At 58.0% G+C, this 18,220-nt stretch overlaps 1 long non-coding RNA gene across 1 annotated transcript in view; it reads left to right on the forward strand.

Moving 5' to 3' along the window:
- The window catches only part of LOC106725334, a 16,690-nt gene extending 9,828 nt beyond the window's left edge, over positions 1–6,862 (forward strand). Inside the window, exon 2 of the long non-coding RNA XR_001361199.1 lies at positions 6,669–6,862. This is a non-coding gene — a long non-coding RNA (uncharacterized LOC106725334). The remainder of the gene's footprint in view (positions 1–6,668) is intronic.
- The last annotated feature ends 11,358 nt before the right edge of the window (positions 6,863–18,220 follow it).

The following is an 18,220-nucleotide window of genomic DNA, read 5'->3' on the forward strand; positions in this document are numbered from 1 at the left end:
GTCAGCCCTCCAGGTGTGCCCTTCCGGGTGGCGGTCTCCACCGATTGGCCGGCGCCAGGGCCGGGAGCCATTGTCAGTGCAGCTGGTCCTGATGTGGGACGTGGCTTCGCTTGTCTGGTTTTTCTGCTTTTCCGGGCCCTGGAGCTGAAATGCCACGGAGGCCCGGAGGTTAGCCCTAGAGGTGGATGCTGAAAGGAGGGGTTGTGCAAGGGACGCATGGGAGTTGCATGAGGTCATTCTTGGGCCCTTGTTCCTCCTCCAAGGGGTCTGTCTACCCATGATTAGTGACATGCCAGGGGGGGAAAGGTCAGGGGAGGAAAGGTCAGGGGAGGAGAGGTCAGGGGAGGAGAGGTCAGGGGATCTCAGCTGCATGACCAGCGAGATGCTAGGGGAGAAAGCTCACCTTGTGGGGAGGTCCTTGCTTTCCCAGGTTTGCCCCTTGCTGGGCGCCTGGGGCTTTCCGCCCTGGTGACCTTCTGCACCTGGCCTATGTCCTGGCTCTGCTCAGGTCTGTCTAACTGCCCACCACGGACCCACAGGATTCGAAGGCCCTGGATCCGTGCCTGTTGGAAGGCGAGCATCTCGGGAAGGGGGAAGGGGCAGAGTCCAGAAGAAAATGTGGCCGAGCCCCAGAAACGTTTTCTCGGTCAGACCCCTTGTAGGTTCCCTCTTCCTGGAGGTCAGGGTCAGAGGCAGTCCCTGCGTTATTTCCGGTTGGTGTCCCGTCTTGCCCCTTTATACCCTAACTCCTTTTTTTGGACATGGTAATGCTCCAGAGGAAATCCACAGCCTGTGATGTAAGGGCCTTGGATGCCTGAACTGGGCATTTTAGGTCAAGGTGATGGGGCGGGGAGAATAACGCTTCCTCTACCCTCCTAGTGCTCTGCTGGGAACTCTAACGAAAGACACATTAACAAGAGAAAAACAAACATGTTCGTTAACATGGACACTTTCTGTATCCATAAGAGACACCCAGGGGAAAGTGAGGAGCTCAAAGGGGTGGCTTAGAATTCAGACTTAAATCCCATCTTCCGCTGCAGACAACGGAGGGGAAGGTGTGGGGAGGTGGGTGCAGGGGGGGCCAGGGAAAGTGTGAGGAGCGAGAGTAGGTTTTGTTGTGCAGATGCAGGTCGGTGCCTTCTCCCTGGATAGCAGGAGTTTTAGAGCCATCTTTCTCTTCCCGGTACAGAGAGGGAGACACCGCATACCGGAGATTCTCTTTATAAATGTGCGTTTCCCTTACACAGGGTAGCGGGATGTTCACAGGGCTTCTCCAGCGTAGGCTGGGTTTCAAAGTAATCAGCTCAAAATCCTGGTTGCGCTACAGAGGCATACGCTGGGGAGGCGTACACTGCTACTGTTCAGTGCCAACTTAGGAAACACCGCACCCAGGAACCTTCCTTGATGTTTCACCACGGCTACACCTGGCCCCGAGGCAGCACCAGAAAGTGACAAGCACACCTGGAGGTTCTTTGCATGCAATTTCCATACGTGATATTATTGCTCATTCAAAGGTCAAGTTCGAGCCCTGAGCAAGTCGGTTAGAGCATCGCCCTGATACACCAAGGCCCCGGGCAGGTTCAGTTCCTGGTCAGGGCACATACAAGAGTCAGCCAGTGGGGGAGGGGGGTGGGTGGAGGTGGAAGAGGGCATAGAGGGGATAAATGGTGATGGGAGAAAGAAGAAAGAATCAACCGATGCATGCATACATAAGTGAAACAACACATCAATGTTTCTCCTTTCCTCTCTCTTTTAAACCAATCAATTAGCCCAACCGGTGTGGCTCAGTGGTTGAGCTTAGGAACGAAGAGGTCATGATTTGATTCCAGGTCAGGGCACATGCCTGGGTTTTGAGCTTGACTCCCTGTAGGTGGCATGCAGGAGGGAGCTGATGGTTGATGTTTCTATCTCTCTATGCCTCTCCCTTTCTCTCTCTCTCTCTCTCTCTCTCTCAAATCAATAAAAACATATTTTTAAAAATAAAGTCAATCAATTAAAAATATATTTTAAAAAAACACACACCAAAGGAAAAGTTCAAATGCCACCGCTGTTTATTTCTGCGCCTTTTTCCGTGGCCTCGTTCCCTGCCACCCTTCGCCGCCTCCCGCTATCGGATGTGGAGCCTGTGCCCAGACTCAGAGAAAGACCCTCCGAGGGGCCCGTGGCTCCGGGCCTCTGCTGCCCAAGGTCATGTTGATCTGCTTGAACGAAAGCCGTCCGTGCACTGAGACTGACTCCCGACACCCCTTTCGCCCTAATACCGGATTGCGTTTCAGAGCAGTTGTCCTGCTCTCCTCCTGGCCATTTCCTACCAGGGCTGGGACGGCTCGGTCCCTGTCCTTGGACCCGCTCTGACAGTGAAATGTGATCCATAGAAGTCCTCTCGGGGGTGCCCAGCCGGCTGCTGCCTGCTCTTCATGCCTGTCCACATCCCTCCTGCAGGGGCTGGGGTGCTCTCTTCCGGGCAAGGGCCACAGTCTGACCCAACTGGCTGTGCCCCTCCCCTACCCCCAGCACAGTGTGCACAGCCAGCTGCTGCCAGTGCTTGCAGCTAAGCATCCTGGGATGGGATGTGGGCTGGGAAGCTAAACCAGGAGCACTGGACAGGGAGACAGGAGACCTGGCTTCAGCACTCGGTCTGGCTGCTGAGGAGCTGGCTGTGTGGCCATGGGGCTCTCGCCTCACTTCTCTCGAGCTGTTTTCTCTCCCATATAATAATAACGAGTGTCTACTATGGGCCAGGGACTGTATATGTTGTACATTAACTCCTTTGCTCCTCCCAATAGTCTATAAGGTGGATACATCGATCCTTAAATAAATAAGGATAAACGAGGGATCTCAGAGAGACTGAAGTAACTTGTTCAAGGTCATTAGCTAGTAAGTGATAGTTGATCCCAGAACTTGCACTTTTAGCTACGACACATGCTGCCTCTGTCGGGATAGGAAAAGATGTATTGGCTAGCTAATGCTGTGTAACAAATTACCATGCCATTTAGTGGTACAAAGCAACCAACATGATGACGTATAGTTTCTATGGGTCAGGAGTCAGGGAGTGGCTGAACTTGGGGTACTGGCTTGGAGTCCCTCATGAGGCTGCAGCCATGATGTCGGCCGGGGTTGTGGTCATCTGAAGGCCGGGCTAGGGCTGGAGGGTCTGCTTCGTAGACGGTGCCCTCAGACGGAGCTGGTTGGTGGCTGGAGGCCTCGGTTCCTCAGCACGTGGACTCTCCACAGGCCGTTGGAGCGGCCTCGGGACGTGGTTGTGGGTTTTCCCCTGGGAGCCTGTTCCGAGAGAGGACAAGGCAGAACTGAAACACAGTGACTAAGCCATGGAACGCGCACGCTGTTGTTTCCACACTATCTTGTTGGTGACAGGTCAGCCGTATTCATGAAGGGAACTCCAGGAGGTGGGATCGTAGAGGCCATCTTGGAGGCCGGCCATCACAGGTGGTAACTGAGAGCCACTAACAGGTAGTTGGGAGGGTCAAGTCAAAGGAGAGATGGAAGCATGCTGTAGGCATTTGCTAGAGCTACTGCACCACAAAACGGGGGGCTTATAGCCACAGAAACGGATTCTCTCACCGTTCTGGAGGCTGGAAGTGGGCGGCAACAAACTACCACAAACTCCGTGGTTTACGTGGACAGACATTTATTCTCTCGCAGTTCAGGAGGCCACAAGTCCAAAGTCAAGGTGTCAGCAGGGTCATGCTCCCTCTGAAAGTTCAAGGGGAGAATCCTTCCTTGCTTTTTATAGCTTCTGGTAGCTGCAGGCATTCCTGGGCTTGTGGCCTCCTATCACTCCATCTCTGCCTTCCACTGGGCTTGGCACTTTTCTCTGTTATCTGTGTCTTCTTTTCTGTCTCTTATAAGGACACTTGTCATTGGATGTAGGGCCCACCTTAATCCTCTCAAAACCCTTACCTTAATTACATCTGCAAAAACCCGGATAAAATAAGGTCACATTCTGGGATTCCAGGTGAGCGTATCTTTTCTTAGGGGGTGGGGAAGAGAAGCACCATTTAACCCACCAAACCTCCCAGCCAACTCTGTTCCAGTGACCTATTGCTGTACAATAAATGAGCCCAAAACTTAGTGACCTCAAACAGCAATCGCTGGTTTCTTTGAGTGAGGAATTTGGGGAGGGCTTGGCTGGCTGGTTCTGGCTTCCAATCTGTCATACCGTGGCAATCAGACCGTGGATGGTGCTGGAACAGTCCGGGGCTGAGGCAGCTAGGACTAGGCAAACATCGCTCTCTCTTCCTGAAGTCTCAGACCTCTCTGTGTGGCCTCCCCACGTGGCTAGTTGGGCTTCCTCACAGCATGGCAGCCTGGGGGAGGTTGGACCACTTCCTGGAGAGCAAGGCATTCAGAATCACTGAGGGTCACCTCCACGGTGCTCTGCCATTCAGGACAGCCTCCAAGGCCCTCCCTTCCCCCCAGAGGCATGACAGCTCTCAGCAGCAGCGCATTACCTTTACAGATGCGGACACTGAGGCTCAGCAAGGGAAGTAACTGCCGAGTTACTCGAGCTCAGGGCAGAGCCACACCTGAACCCAGGAAGGTGACTTCAGGGCCCGTAACGACAGCACGTACTTAGCACCTGTGGATGCTTTCTCGTCTCCAGTGATCTGTTCCTTCAACCTGGGAAAATGGGCCCGATCAAGTCCCAGGCTGCTGTCTAGGATGGTTTGGGGACAACAGGGATGGTGTGAGCGTGAAGGAGGCCTGTAGACGGGTCGCCAGGTGCCCTGGCTTCCAGCCCTGGCTCGGCCACGCCTGTTGGTGTGGACTTGGGCAGTTTCCTGTTCTGTAACAGAAGGAACCATGCCTGCCCCGCTGCCTTTTATGGTTGTCACGGGTGACAGGAGGTTCAATATGTTGGAGTGCTTGCTAAGCTGCTTAATGCTGGTCAAATAAAAGGCATCGCATGTCTCTTTGAGTTGCTCAGAGTGCCAGGAGCAGCTGGCTGCTTGGCAGATGTTGGTTGATTTTCATTTAAAGGTTTCCTACCAACCCCAGAAGGAGCAGCAGGTCCGGCAACTTTGCTCTGCGACCAAGGATGGTTACCCAGGAGACCATGCGGTCGAGTCATCAGTGAGGGACTGTGCACTTTGGAGCTTTCGGGTCCTTGTTGCCCCAGAGTAGCCAGTGAGTAAGACTGGGGAAGAGATGAATCTTCCAGAGGATTCGTGTCACTGAGGGCTGTGTAAACAAAGGACCCCAAATTCAGTGCTTAACCTGGTGATTCATTTTTATCTGTCGTGGTTGTGTAGGTTGACAGGGCTCAACTGACCAGTTCTTCCTCAGCGAATGGGGCGGGGTCTCTATACATTTGCAATCGGAGAGCAGCTGGGTCTGTGGTCATCTGAAGGCCCGACTGGGCTGGGTGTCCCAGATGGCAGCTCAGGGCTCTTCCACGCGGCCTCTCTCTCCAGCAGTGTGGCCCCAGCTTCTTAAGTGGCAGCTTTTGACTCCAACGGTCAGTAGAAATGGCCAGTCTCTCAAGGGCTGGGTGCAGATAAGGGTTGGCATCACTTTGGCCATATTCCATTGGTCAAAGAGTCACAAAGCCGCCAGATACTAGGATGTGGAGGAATGGACTCAACCTCTCAGCGGGGGCCTGGGGTGTCCACCCACAATCTCCAAAGAATCTTTGTACCAGTAACAGTCAGCTTTCCCGGTAGAGACTGGCAGGTGTACAAGAGACGGGCCCCCAGCTGAGCTCATGGTGGCTCAGGTAGCTGAACTCTTCCTCTCCAGAAGGGAAAACAGTCATTCCAACAGGGTGCCTCCCTGCCCTGTCATCGGTCTGTGGAGTTTCGGCTGAGCTCATGGTGGCGCAGGTAGCTGAACTCTTCCTCTCCAGAAAGGGAAAACAGTCATTCCAACGGGGTGCCTCCCTGCCCTGTCATCGGTCTGTGGAGTTTCCCAAGCTTCCTCGCCCACTCCCATTCTGCCCTTCTTGCGCATCTTGTCGATTTACTCTTCTCGCTCCCTTTTGACAAAAGCAAATCTGTGTGCCCTGGGGCACGTGATGGCTTCTTTGAGCCTCGGTTTCCCCCCCTGTAACATGGGGTACCTCCCAGGGTTCCTATGAGTATCCTATACGGTTTAACTTAGCAGGTCCTAGCACGGGTCTGACACAGGGAAGGTGCCGGGTGAGTAAACCAACAGTCCAGTCACAGGTCTGGTCTTGCCCAGTATATCAGGTCTTGTGTTAAATGCTTTCCATAGGTTATCTGGTCGAAACCTTCGGGCTCCAGGAACTGAGTACTATTTTTATCTCCGTTTCGTAAAACAAGGAAACTGAAGCTCGGGGAGGTTATGGAACTTGCTCAAGGTCCTTCGGTTAGTAAGTGGCAGCAGCTCTGAGACTTGAACCTTGAGGTGTTTCCCACTGTAGCCCCTTCTTTAGCCCCAGGTGATGTGAGTAAGAATAAAAACATCGCTGCTCTTGGCCCCTCCCCAGGCTTCCAGACTGTTCTCTAGACTCACATACCCTCTGGGAGGCAACTGGTTCCTTGTTCATCTCTAAGTGGCTGCAAACATGTGCTCACTGGGGAGGTATCTGTTCAGGTTTAAATACACTGGCCAGAGGTGGAGGGACTTGCCGGGGTGGGGCGCGGGTGCTCCGTTCAAGCAAATATCTGCTTCTTTTCCCCCCACAGAAACTCTCCTCCTCTCTGCGGCGGTGGACAGCCGGACTCTGGGGGAACCTGGGATGGCTACGGCAGGTCCGTGGGAGTTTAGCAAGGATGGCCAATTCTCAGGGATGCTCAGACCTGCCCTGGCAGGGCCAGCAAACTACACTCAAAACCTGGCCCACCGATTGTTTTTATAAATAAAGTTTTATTAGAACACAGCCACGTCCACTTGTTGACTATTGCCTGTCTGCTTTCATGCTACAAGGGCAGAGTGGAGTAGCTGTGATGGAGCCCACAGGCAGGAGGTTGAATAGCTTTGCTGTCTGGCCCTTCGCAGAAACTGCTGGCCCTGCATGAGGGGCCTCGCTCAGGCTGGTCTCTGCCAGCTGATTCCACCCGGGCTGACACAGGAGGGAAGAGGGTTGCGTTTTGAGTAAGAGACAGTCTGTTGGAGGGGCTGTGTTGGTGTCTCTTCCAATCAGGCGGCCAGACTTGTTCACGATGAGGCCGGGTTGGGGTCGGAAGTGGTGCTGGCTCAGAGCCTGGGGTTCGTCACGGCCGCCCTGAGTCACTGGCTGCGAGCACCTGCAGCCCCAGCAGGGAACACTGCTTCCCTCTGCCCCCCAGGTGCCCAGGTCCTTGGCGGCTCAGGAGGACAGGATGGAACCTGTTCCCCGTACTTGAGGAATCCCCTGCACACACCCAATGGTGCCTGCGGAGCCGGCAGGAGGGGGATCCCTGAGAGCCGCTGTGCCGCGAGCTCAGCTGCCTCAGTGACTTGGTGTCTATGGTTAGCTGGGGGCTGGGGGCCCTGCCGCCCCTGCCTCTCTCCCCTCAGGGACACGTCCTGGGGACCTGCCTCTGTCTCTGCCCATCAATGGGACATCCCCTATTAGGAGCAACAGGGGTCTCCTTATGTGGTCCCTTTCTTTGCTCCTGGGTCTCCTGGGTTCTCCATGGACGGCACCCCCAGCCTCTTTCCCTGACCTGGGAGGGGCTGGGAGGGCTGGTCCTGGGCAGACTCCAGCCGCACTGGGGAGATCCGCTCCACACCCACGTGCGAGGAGCTCCAACAGCAAACAAACAAGCACCAAGCACACGGCCCCTTCCTCCTGGCGGTGGCAAGGGTGTGCCAGCCCCGCTGTGCCCTTGGGCACTGGATACAGTTGGCCCAGGCTGGCCTCGGTGCCCGCTGAGCCATCAGCACCCCCAGCTGCACGCCGGCTCCTTGGGTGGGTGGCCTCAGCGCCCACCCCCTCGCTCTGCTGGGCGGCTGCCCCGGTGATGGATTGTCCTCCCGAAGATTGATTTTTCATTTTATTTTATTTTTATTTTTTCCCAATGATTGATTTTTTAAAATGTGCTCTGTGCTGACTCCATTCTGTTCTGCAGAGTCCCTGCCTCCAACACCGTGGCTCCGGCCTGCGGCCTGGTCTGCCAGGTAGCCAGGGAGACACATATGTCGCAGGCCTGGGGGCTTGGAGGAAGGAGGGAGGAGCCATGGTCACAGCCAATGTGGAGTCCGCCTTCTCTTCCCCCGCCTCTCCTGGAACCCAGGTCCCTATGCGCGCTGATCTCATGGCCACACGCAGACTAAGGGTGTCCTCACTGGGCCAAGTGGCCTACACGCAGGCGTGGGAGAGGGGCCTGCAGCTTAGCAGGGCTGGACGCTTCTTAAAGGCCACAAAAGACACTATTGCATTAACACATGCGGTCACGGGGAACATTCACAATTTTTTTAAAAAAAATCACAAAAGGAATTCATTCTTATTAAAAATTTTGAAACAGCTGGGCCAGTGTGGCTCAGTGGTTGAGCATCCACCTAAGAACCAGGAGGTCACGGTTCGATCCCCGGTCAGGGCACATACCTGGGGTTGTGGGCTTGATCCCTAGTGGGGGGCATGTGGGAGGCAGCCAATCCATGATGATTCTCTCTCCTCATTGATGTTTCTATCTCTCTCTCCCTCTCTGAAATCAATAAAATATATATGTATATGTAATTATTATAATTATTTTGTAAAGGCACTTTGGACTGTAAAACTGCAAAGGTACCGAGACAGGCTGGCCGGGAGTCGGCTGAGGATCCCGGGAGAACGCGGGGCAGGACCACAGCTGGCTCTCTAAAGACTGTGGCACCCCAAAACCCTGACAACACGACCTCCCGCCTCCAGACCACAGCCTGAGAAAGAAACTTTTATCTTATAAAAAAAAAAAAAAGAATGCTATGTAGGGGAAGGCTTAGTATTCAAACCTATTTAGTAGGAAAGGAAAGAGGAAAAACGGTCAATTATTCGCCTTTCCCCTCTGTTGTCTGTGTTTGGTTGGTTGTCATTTCCAAGGAAAACCAGTCTGGGGCTTTTAGTGGAGTAGGAGTAGCGGGGAGGGCGGGGAGGGGCAGAGGGGCTCCTGCTGGGAGAGGCACATACCGTATGTCTCCTTCCTAGGCCGCCGGGCTGGCCTGCATCTCCCTGAAGAGCCTCGGTCTGGTCTCCTCGCTGCCGGCTCCTGGAGCCAGTGCAGAGCGGGAAGGAGAAGCCGCGGGACTGAGAGAGGGAAGGAGAAAGGAACGTCAGAATGAACGAAAACCACTCTTCTTTGGGATCTGAGCATGACCCCTGGGACGCGGGCCGCCTTGGGGGTGGGGGGTGGGGCAAGCGGGGCTGCAGGAAGCCGGGCCTGGCTGCTCTTCTAGGCCACCGCATCCTTGCTGCTCAGCTCCCTGAATCCCCACAACAGCCCTCTGCTGTGGGTAGAATTATTACTTTTTTTTTTTAAAGGGTTGGGACATTGATTATTGATTATTGACATTTTTATTGATTTCAGAGAGGAAGGAAGAGAGAGAGAGAGATAGAAACAGCAACGATGGGAGAGAATCATTGATGGCTGCCTCTTACATGCCCCGCCTCAGCTCCCCACTGGGGATCAAACCTGCAACCCAGGCATGTGCCCTGACCAGGAATGGAACCGTGACCTCCTGGTTTATAGGTCGACACTCAACCACTGAGCCACACCAGCTGGGCTATTATTACTCTTGCTTTATAGGCAAAGTGACTGAGTCGGCCCAAGAAGCAACTTCCCCAAAGTCACCCAGGTAGGATGTAGCTGACCCAGAACTTGATGCCGTTCTCCGACACCCCAGCCGGTGCCTGAACCCATGTGCCCTGCGGCCTGGATCCTGCTGTCGGTGGAAATGAGGACCTCCGTGACCCCGGCCCCCAGGACTCTCCAGCCACAGGGTGAGGCAGCAAAAGGATGTGAGGAGGAGCCAGAAAACTGGGATGCAAATCCTGGCTCAGCTGTGTGACCTCCGAGCAATGACCCCACCTTCTGGGCCTCCATTTCCTTATCTGAAAAAGGGGGTCTGTCCTGAGGATTGGATGCGGCGACACAAACGAAGTGCTTTGCAGGTGACAAGGCAAAAAGGTGCCTAATGAGAAGGCTTGCTCCTGGGTGACCGATGAGACCAACGCTCGGGTCTCCAGGGAGCGCCTTCAGCCCACACTACCAGGCGAGCACACGGGCTGTTTTCCTTTTCCCTTCCCCCCAGATGGGAGCGTGCCGGCCCATTCATTCGGGGAGAACTGAAACCAGCTGGCCGCACAGCTGCTCCACTCCTGCTTTGCATGTTCTTTTGTTTTTCCACTTCGCAGCGTGTCTGGGACTGTTTCCACGGCCATACCTCTCTGGTCCTGATTCCCTGTTCCTGCCACTGGCCGTCCCGTAAACGTGGCGTCAGTCCCCGACGGCGGGCGCCCGCATGGCCTCGCCAATCTCATAAGCAATGCCACCCAGGTCATTTCACAAAAGTGCCCGCACAGCTGGCCGGGACTTCCTAGAAGTGGAGCTGCTGGGCTGAAGAATTTGTGCATTTAGCAGATATTGCCAAATGGCCCTCACGGAGGCCGTGCGGGTTCGCGATCCTGCTTGCAAAGCACGACAGGCCTTCCTTGCCCCACCCTTGCCAGCGTAAGCAGTTGTCAAACCTTTGATTCTTGCCAATCTGCTCGGTGGAAAATGCATCTGAGTGGACTTTTCTTTTAAAAAATATTTTTATTGATTTCAGAGAGGAAGGGAGAGGGAGAGATAGAAACATCAATGAGGAGAGAGAATCATTGATCGGCTGCCTCCTGCACACCCCTACTGGGGATCAAGCCCACAACCCGGGCATGTGCCCTTGACCAGAATCGAATCCGGAACCCTTCAGTCCAGGCAGGCCGATGCCCTGTCCACTGAGCCAAACCAGCTAGGCCTGGGTACACTTTTCATCTGACTTCTTTTATTCTGGGTGAGGCTGAGCATTTGTGCCCAGCCCCATGACTAACCTGTTTCTGTCTGTACACAGACGAGAGCCGTGACCTTGCCCGCTACCCCCTCTGCGAGATCCAGGTCTAGATCTGTGTCTCTCTCCGCCAGCTTCTTGCTGAGTCACCCGCAGGAAGGAAAGGGCAGCAGGCTCGGGTTAGCTCTGCCCGGGGGCCATCCGAGCTGCCAGTCCTGGGGAGACCTTGGTCTCTGGCATTTCCTGTGGGCGCCCAGCACCTCGGGCACTGGGTCACCGCACCTGTCAGACCCAGGGAAATGGGGGCTTGCAAGAAGGGATCGGGCCAGACCGGTTTGCAAACGAGGCGTGGAAAGGACTCAGCTGCATTTGGAGCGCGAACACTTGCAAGGAACTAATGAGCAAAGTCATTGATAAGTGACGAGAGGAAGCAGGCCCTGCGCAGAGGAGGGAGGGTTTAAGCTGTTGGAAGGCACTTGGTCTGGGAGGGGAGTGAGCCGCCGTGAAGGGGCTGGGGCAGTTGGGCAAGGATTCGCAGCGGAAATACCTAAATGCATCTTGCACGAGCTGCACCCCTCCTGGCTCCTCACTCATCTGGTTAGTGCTGAGAGCAGCCTCCATAGCAATAGAGATGCCCCTTAGCTGCCCAGGGAGGATTCAGGCCACTCGCACGACCAGCGAGAGGTATGGAGAGGCCCAGTGACCCTCGCTGACCTCCCTGAGTGGGGTCGTGGCATCTGGACCCCTGGTGGTCCGTGAGGTCCGAAAGGTTGGCGACTGCTGAGGGGGCAGCCGGTCAGGCCGTTGTCATTTGACCTCAGCGCTGCCCTGTGCATCTGGCTGCGTCTTGCTCCGGGAGAGAAATCAGGAGCCAGTGGCTGGATTCCTGGGCCCTGGGGAGTCTGCGCTGTTATTTCCAGACTCAAACAAAAAAGCAAATTTGCCCTGGAAATTGCTGAGGCAGAGTCATCCTGGAGCCCTTAGCGGCTCGGATGCCGTGTCATTTTATGACCTCCAGGCATCTGACCCAGGGGCAGCCGGGCCGAGGCTTCTGTGAGCTACGGTGGAGCCTGGCCTGGCCTAGGCTGGACGTGTCCCAGGCTGTACTGTCGTCCACTCCAGCCTCTCCGCTCTGCTGGGCTGGGGTCCGGAGCTGCCCTCAGCAGTGGCCAGTGGGGAGGGGCTTCCTTGTATCTTGGGCCCCACTATGTCCGTTCCCGGGCTCCCCTTGCTGCTGCTGTGAGCGCCTCAACGCAGCTACGGATGCCCTCCTCCCCCATCCTCCTCCCCGGCCTCAGCCTCCCTGGGCAGAAGGACAAAAAGTTGAGGTTGTCCCTGAGGCCACCAAGAGATGCTTAATTGCTTTCTGAGAGACTTGTCGCTCCTTTGGTCTCCATCCCCTCTCCATTACCGCCCCCCCCCCACACACACACCTCTTCCCCAGCCCCTGGAGGCTCTTGCTTAGAGAGTTGGGGCTAAAGACCTGTGTTCCCTGGCTGTGCCCCAAAGTAAGCAGGAGCCGCGTGCTGAATAGCAGCTCACTTCTCCAAACACATTGCTGCACCGCCTTCGCTGAAGAAAAGAACCCTATGTTTGGGGGGATAAATGTGCGTCTTTCTGGGAGCCAGGTGCTCACTGACAGCAGATGGATGGTGGCCCGGGCCAGCTGAGTCAGCCAACGGCGGAGCAAGCGGACTGTGTGAACCAGGCAGGACGGGAGCCAGCAGGGAGTGAAATACAGGCCTCAGCCCGGATCAGTCAGCACCTTGTGCAACTCGGTTCGAGTTGACGGCGGCCAAGTAGGGGGGGCGGGGGAGGGTGTTACAAAGGGGAGGCTGAGAAGCAGTAATACGTGGACCCCCGAGTGTAGAATGGTCCCGAAGCCTTGGAAACGGATTTCTTACTCAGTTAACACTCCAGCGCGGGCGTTCCTGATGGGTCCGTGGCTTTCCTCCACACAGTGACTCAGGGACTCGGGCTCCTTTTATCTTGCGACTCTGCCATTCCCAGGGTCTCCTGGTCACCTAAACCCAGGGGGCAGAGAGGAAGGGGACTGTGGGGGACGCACAGGCCCTTGGTCTCGCTCCCCAACACCCCCACCCTTGTTCTTGGGCCTCACATCCTGGAGGGAGCTCCAGAGCTCTCCAGCCTCCTAGCTTCTTGCCTCTCCCCCCTTCACACCCCCTCGTTGGGAAGGGCAGGCCTGGGCACAGTGATTTCAGCACTTGGCTGCTCCCCGGGCATTCCCTGGCTCACCTCCTGGCCACCCAGATGGTGCCAGCCCAGAGAGGTGGCCCCGGGTTTGTCCCCCACAGATGGCCTACCACGGGGGAGGGCAGGGGCGGGTGGGGGGGGGGAGGCCCTGCCCACTGTGCCTCCTGCCATCGCCTCTGGCCTGGCCTCGCCACCTCGCCACCGCAGCCTCGGCCTGTCTGTTGGCTCCCGGCTTCTATAAGCATCTGCCCTTAACATGCTCCCAGCACTTTCTCTAATGTGTCTAACTCCTTTCAAAGCCTGTTCCTTGTGGCAAGACCAGGTGGGGTGCCCCCCCCTCCCCCACACCTGGGGCCATCTCCCCTTCAGTGACTCAGGAATGCAGGTGCCCACAGCAGAAACCACTAAACATGTTTTCTTAGCTGCAGGCCTCGGCCCTGGGCTCCTCGGAGCAGATCTACCTTTGTGCACACCCCACCCCCCTGGCTGGCCCCACCTCGGCCTCTGCTCTCCCGCCTGTCTGGGCAGTCGAGCAGCTCAATCCAAAGCTCCTTTGTGAAGCCATCTGCAGGCTCTGTGGCCTTTCCTTTTCTCCACCCCACGGAAGGCTACACATGGGGTCCTCTGCAGGCAACAGGGGTGCGGGTGGGAAGGGCCAGGCAGCCCTCCATTCCTGGGGCCCAGAGGAGCCTGCAGAGCACGGGCCACGCAAGGGCCCGGTCGGTGTGCATGGACGGGATGTCGGCCCTGCTCCGAGCTCCAGAGCCGAGAGGAAAGTCTCTCATGGGCCAGACGGCTCGTCCATATGTGCACCCAGAACACACTTCCCGGGGCCATTTGTCAGGCACTGAGCAGGTCCGATGGTCCGCCGACAGCTTGGCCGGAGCAGGGTCGGGGTGACATGGGGAAAGCCAGGGCTGGGGGGACGGGAGCCACGCCATGAGGGCTGCCATATGGAGGAGCTAGGACTTCATCCTGGGGCAGGGGGCCACCCCTGGGTGGCTTCATGCAGGGACAGGGTCAGGGCTGTGTCAGCGAGGAGGGGACAAGCCTGGAGGAGAGAGGCAGTGGGGTGGAGTGGGGTGGGGTGGGGTGGGGGTGGGACCTGTTGCTGGAATCCCCGGAGGTGACGAGGCCCCTGGACCGGGGCTCCTCCTCCCAGTCAACCACAACCCAGTCTATAAGGAGAACTGAGTGTGCCCTCTGCCTATCTGACCTGGCGCCCGCGGCTCTGCCGAAGGACAGGCTGCCTTACCTGACCCATTTCCTCAGCGTGTTCTCATCCTGACTCCTCTTCACCCTCCGGCTTCTGAACAGGTCGCTGCCCCCTTTCTCCCGGTTCCTTCCTCTTAGCGCCCTCCAGCCCCTGCTGTCTCTCTCCCGCTCCTCTGTCCGCCCAGCCACACTGTGCTTCTTGTTCCCCGAGTTTTTCTCAGGACCAAGCCCTCCGCTGGACACCTTTGGAAGAAAAGAAGGAAGAGAGGAGGCGAGGGATGGAAACTCCAAATGTCTGAAACCACTTGGAGGCCCTGCCCACGCCCCCTCCCCGCAGCGCGCCTCGGCCAGGTCTGTGACTGGGGGCAGACCTGGGCCACCGCCTCCCTGGGGGCTCAGACGCCCCAGGCCCAACCTGGTGTGACCTGAGCGGCTGGACGCCAGGGTCCCCGGCTCTGGGTACGAGAGGTCCCCACCAGGTTGTGAACACGCCTCTCCTTCCTGCCCCCCGAGGTGTTTACTTGGCAGGAAGCAGGACAAGCCTTGGAAAAATCAACAATGACACGGAGGCGGTGGCGGTGGCTCGCCCGAATCAGTTTCCTTCGCAGGGTGACCCTGAGGTCAGAGGGCACTGACTCAGCACCCGCTTTCTGAAATGATTTCTCCTGTTTCTTTCCCGGAGCAGGAGCACCCACACCCACCTGAGCGGGTAACCCAGGGGACCGGCCTTAATCCTGGCCTCTCTTGGGCGCAGGAATGCGGACACAATAGGGAGTTGGGTTACGGGCCGGGGCCTCACGTCACCGTCACCATCACTGTGCAGCGCAGGCCCTGGGGCCAGCGCAGGACACACCTGTGGCCGGTTCACCTGACCCCTCCCTGCGGGCAGTTCTCCCCACGTGGACAAGCCCTCTTACTGTGTAATGGAACCTAATCTCAGAGTGACTCCTGAGGACGGGGATGGGGGTCACGGGGCCACCTTAGGATTCCGCCTTCCTCCCCCTCGGCTGCACCCCAGGCCAGCTCCTGGGCGGAAGCGTCCTCTGCTCTTGGCTGCCCTCCAACTCAGGGAGGCTGGACCAGAATCCCCAACCCATCAATTATCCCAGCGAGTGAACAGTGGGGTAGACAGGCCCTCGGGCGGACTGCTCTGCCCTGGGTGGGGGTCGGGGGGCAGTTCCCTCCCGGCCCCACTGGCCCAGACGGTCTCAGCCCATGGTCTCAGCTTCCAACCAGGGAGCACAGAGGTGGTGGCAGGGAGGGACGGAGGAGGGAGCACAGAGGTGGTGGGAGGGAGGAGGGAGCCGAGTTTGCCGCCCTGGTTACAGCTGCCCCGTCAGCCAGGATCCTGCACTCACTCGCTTTTTGCATTTCCGCCTGGTTACCCTCACGGAGATCATAAACACTAACATTTCATTCATTTAGTAAAGATTTCTTGACAGCAGGAGCTGGAGGCACGGGGGCAGGAGCCTTGTCTTCAGAAGCGGGGAGGGAGCAGGGGGTGTTGTGCGCAAGCCCAGCGGCCCGCTCTGTGACTTAGCTCAGTGGGCAACCTCTCGGATTCCTGGCCCGCTTGCCTGAACGCTGGGATGACGCACAGGTCGCTGGTGAGAGGCTGCATGTCCAGGGGGATGACGGCCGAACTCGGGCGCGTCAGCTGCAGAAACCGGCCCAGGAAGCCGGCCTGTTATCTGTGACTCAGACGGGCCGGAGGTCAGACCTCTATCTCGAACACCTGGTCCAGGAGGCCCAGCTAACCCTGAAGCGATTGACCCCAGGTGGCCAGGCTTGATTCCTGATGACAGCTGCCCTAATCCTTTCCATTGCGTCCGCCTGGGGCCAAGCAGGGAAGGCCAAGTATGCACCCCTAACCACTCTCACCACTCGCACAGGATGCCCCAAATCTGGTTGCCCCCCCCCCACAGACTCCCTGGACGGACGGCCTCACATTGGCCACCCCTGAGGCCTTCCCTGTGCTCTTCTAGAAAGCTCCGGCTCCCACCAGTGCCGGTGATGGTGGCCGACCCCTTGCCCAGCAAGCCCGACGCCAAGAGCCGTGGCTTGTCCTCACTTGGGTGGCCTTCGCTTATCCCCACACTGGGGTCCCAGGGCCAGGGAGTGGAGGAGGAGAGCCCAGAGCGCTAGCAGCAGAGTGAGGGAGGGAGATTCGGGGTGGAAGGCGGAGCCATTCCCACAGGTGGTGGCAAGCTGCCCCCCACGCCGTCCCTGGCGAGCCCCGTGCCCAGCTCTGCTCTCCACAACCCACCCACGTCCCTGGAAGACTGGGGCACTGGGTCCTGCTCCCACTCCGGGCCTCCAGTCCTCTCTGGAACCCCAGCCTTCCTTAGCGCCAACTCACACATGCCCTGAAGCTTCCCTCTGCGCGATCCAATCCCAGCATCCCACCCCTCGTGGCCCCTCGTGGCCCCCGCCCCTGCCTCCTTTGAGAGGCGTGGCCAATCAGAGGCTCTGGTCCAGGGCATCTTGGCATTGCTCTCCCCGCCTTGCCCTGCCGGCTAAATATACATCTAGGAGGAGTCAGGCACAAACACCGCAGGCTGCCTTAACTCTCTCCCCTCCAGCAGCGAGAGAGGACAGGCTGCGGGGAGGAGGCTGGCATCAGCGCCCCTGCCAGCCCAGCTCCTCATGCCTGCCCAGGAGGATGGGGTTCCGGGGTGCCCGTGGGGGGAGGGTCAGTGGGGAGACCAGCTGTCCCCTCCCACTCCTCCCCTCCCCCACTCCTGCCCAGGAGGAGGCAGCGCAGGTAAAGGCGGACAGGTGGGGCTCTGTTGTTCCAATCTCCCGCAGCGATAGGCTAAGTGAGGCCCTAACCCGTTTCTCCAGAAGGAACTGAAGGGAGTGAGGGAGCGCCGGCAGGTGGCCCCGCTCCGCCCCAGGGGCCCCCCCTTTCCAGCTCTCTTCCTAGTAAATAGAGGTGTGAAGGCCGGAGCGGGCCTGAGACTGGAGGAGGTGGGAGTCTCCGCGAATAGCCCTCCACCTCCCCTTCTTCTCCCCCCAAGTGGCCAGGACTAGGCCCGCCATCCCTTCCCCAGGCTCTAGGCTGCTGGTTGGCAAGGTCAGGGGAGACAAGGAGGGACAGGCAAAAGGCCGTCCCTCTGTGACCAGAGGGAGGCGCTCTGGGGCAGTGGCAGGCGAGGATGACCCTGGCCCTGGGTCCCCCTCTGCCTGTGCGTGACTCACTGGGGTTTGCAGGCTCCCTCCCTCACCTTCCTGGCCCCTTTCCCTCCATCCCTGTTGTGTGGGCGCTGCCAAGGCTCTAGCTCCCTCCCAGGGCAGGATGCCCAGGTGGCTGCCATGACCAGGACCCGCTGGCCAGGGGCTGGGTCAGGTGGAACGGGGCTGGAGTGGGGCCACTGGGACCCAAGGCACTGACCCAGGCTCCGGGGGCTCTGAGCCCTGACAGGCCACGCTCCCTTAGTGGGGAAGGCAGGCAGCAGAGCCCGAGGCCAGGGGAGGGGCGGCCGGACCTGCCTGTGGAGGGAGGAGGGAGGAGGGAGGAGGGAGGGGGCAGGAGGGCCATGAAAGGGCCCTTCACACAGTGCCACGCTCGCTGGGAAACCTTTCCAACCGCCAGCATGATCCGCAAACTGCAGCTGCAGCCTGGCAGATGGACGTGGCTTCGTGGCTTCAGGGTGGAGGAGGTGACAAGGGGAACAGCTGAGCCCTCCCACCCGGCTGCTCCCCGCTGGCCGGAGGCCCCAGGGCAGACCCTGTCTTTGCAGTAACTTGGATCTTCCCATAAAGCCGGCTCCCGGCCCCGTCTGTCCATCCTGCAGCGCCCCCTGCTGTCTGAGACGGTAGCGACAGGCAGAAGGCGGAGTCCGGCTCACTGAGCTGCTCAAGCGGC

This window comes from Myotis brandtii, unplaced genomic scaffold (genome assembly GCF_000412655.1).
Source record: "Myotis brandtii unplaced genomic scaffold, ASM41265v1 scaffold157, whole genome shotgun sequence".
NCBI classification, from domain to species: domain Eukaryota; kingdom Metazoa; phylum Chordata; class Mammalia; order Chiroptera; family Vespertilionidae; genus Myotis; species Myotis brandtii.